Here is a 2707-nt window from a genome sequence, read left to right as displayed (position 1 = left end):
CAATAGAAAATTATTCTTATAATAATGGAATAAAAATGTCAGATTCCATCCCATGAAACTAACCAGATAAAACTACGTCCTGAAATGAATCAAATAAATTGTAACTATTTTATTTTACCTGTAATGCAACATAAGAAATATTTTTCCTTAGGGCAAGAGACAATGTTGTGTCCAGTAATACAAGCAAGATGAGAAGATAGCTACTGATAAAGAAATTATACATCATCTGTGAAAATTCAGCTGACATGACAGCAAATGCAATAATAATGACTCAGTCACATGTAAGGACTATAAAGAGAAGTCACACAGGAGCAGAGATAAATTAATTGTTCACCATCAAAATCAGATGCATGGAAACCAAGCAAGGAAAAATGTAGAATCAGAAGGCCCTGAGTTACCATGCTGATCCATGTTCATGGGCAAACGTGTCTTCTGTTTCTCCTCTAGGCAGATAGGTTTTACTGTACTGGGGTGGTATCTAAATATCTTAATCACCTCACTAGATGGATGCTAAATTTTCAACAACAGGTACCATTAATATGTGTCACTGGTAACTACCCTGCTCTAAAAGTAAAATAATACTTTGTGAAACAATATTCATTATGAAGGTCTCTATTTTTCAGTAGTCATTCAGCAAATAAAAACAGTTTTGTAGCTTGGACACATCTGCTCTAAGCACTATCACATGATTGATTTTCTTATCATTAGATTTATACAAGCTTTATATTAAGTGGGCTTTGGGTGAGCCAACCACTAATCTTTGACTTTTGAGATATAGGCTATCCCATCTTTACTCACTACATACACTCTCCAGCATTCTGTCTAGACGCTTGACATCAACATATTAAAAGAAGGTTATCACAGTTGCCAGTTTTGAAGCACAACTATGGCTCCATATTAAGCTGCCTAATTTTTAAGGTGGCAACATAAAAGTATAATGGGCAGGTCTTAAAAAGCCTTCCTTGCTTCACCTGAATCTGCAGCCAACAACATCAAATTAAGCACCAAGGATAGTTTGATACAAACAAAAATGAGATCAAACAGCTGCTCTCTAACAAGAATGCCTCACACATTGGACTTCTCAATGACACACCAAAACTCCAGGAACAGAAACATTTTAAAGCTTTATGCAATTTGACCCAGGCACACCTACAAGAAATGAAGGCCGTACAGTGAAAGCCTAAAAATAGGAGATCCAGTTTTTCCTGGTACACAGACAAGGAAGTGCTTTTATGAAGAGAAAACCTGTTCATGTTCCCATGCATCAGCTCTCCTTTGTAGCTTTGGCAGGTGTTCCCCATTTATGTAAAAGCAGCAAATTGCTAGCACATGGGCAGAATGTATTATCTTTTTATTGAGCTGTGCCTTTTACACTCAGAAGCCTTCAACAAGCTGTCAAAACAGCTCATCAGGTGATGCTCATCCCTTAGTACTGAAGTAGAGAAAACATCAGTCATGATAAAATAATTTTTTACATTAAAATGACTTTAACTGGTAATACAAATATGGGGAAGAGTGTGTCAGGAGCCTAAAGAGGATCTGTAAGAGTAAAGATGATTGCACCTGAGATAGCAATCACCACTGCACTTCTCTCTCTGCTACATCTGGGAAACAACTACCTGGAAGTGTTCCCAATTATTCAAACAGCCCCCTGATAGACAAAGTGGTGCCACAGAACTGATGTGGTTTCTGACTTGACATAGTTTCACTGGACTAAGCATTTTACCAGGAAGTAAGACTTTCAGTGCTTATATATGTGTATATACACATATACAAACAGTTTATTTGTGGGAAAACACAAGTAAAGTATGCCTCATTAGCAACAAAGACCTGGAAGACAGAGCTAACCGCACTTCTCCGCCTCAGAGGGCCAATACCCTAAGGGCTGCAGAGCCCTCACATACAGCGCTACTGCATAACCTCCTTCACTGTGGTGGCAGCTTAGCTCTATGCCTCCAGGGTGCTGGGTTTACATCACCGTACAGCTGTAGGGCGGCAGGAGAAGCACTACCACCTCCCCCCTCACTAAAATCAGGCCAAGGTGGCAGCAGCGGCCCTGCCGCCGTGACCGGGACCCCACCGCCACGCCGGCAGCCACCCACAGCTGACGGCAACACGGGCCTGAAGCGGTACCGAGAACATGCCCCAGAAACACAGCCAGCCGCGGCAGGCCCTTGGCATACAGCAACACCCCTGAGGCCACTGAGGTCGTGGGGCTTGGAAGGCCACAAGGAGCTGCGGGACACTCGGCCTTGCTCAGCCTACCTCCAGCAGGGCCCTCGGCCCCGGGCACCGGCCAAGGCCCCCCGCTGCCAGACCAGCCGAGCGAGCACTCAGCACCACAGAAACAGACACCAACACCACCTTCCCCTAGCAAACGTGAGGTAAGCGCCCCGCCAACAGCCAATAAATAGGCTTCTCGCCCTGACAGACAGGCGGTAAGGGGTGTACCAGCCAATGAAAGAGCAGATAGGCACGGAGGCGGGGGATACAAGAACCCAATTGAAAAACTTTTCGGCCCCGAGAGGGTGGGAACAAGATTAAGCTTTAGTCATAGACAGTGTACTCTCGTGCTCATCCTCCAATCATCGCTCTCCCCAGAGTGATTAACAGATGGCAGCAGGGCCTTAGCACACCCCTTTCCCCAATAGGAAAGTAACACTGCGTGACAGGCGTTCAGATCAACCAATTATTAGCGACGCCGATC

The sequence above is a fragment of the Strix uralensis genome, chromosome 7 (genome assembly GCF_047716275.1).
Source record: "Strix uralensis isolate ZFMK-TIS-50842 chromosome 7, bStrUra1, whole genome shotgun sequence".
In the NCBI taxonomy this organism is placed as follows: Eukaryota; Metazoa; Chordata; class Aves; order Strigiformes; family Strigidae; genus Strix; species Strix uralensis.
Note: the sequence above shows the minus strand (reverse complement) of the source record.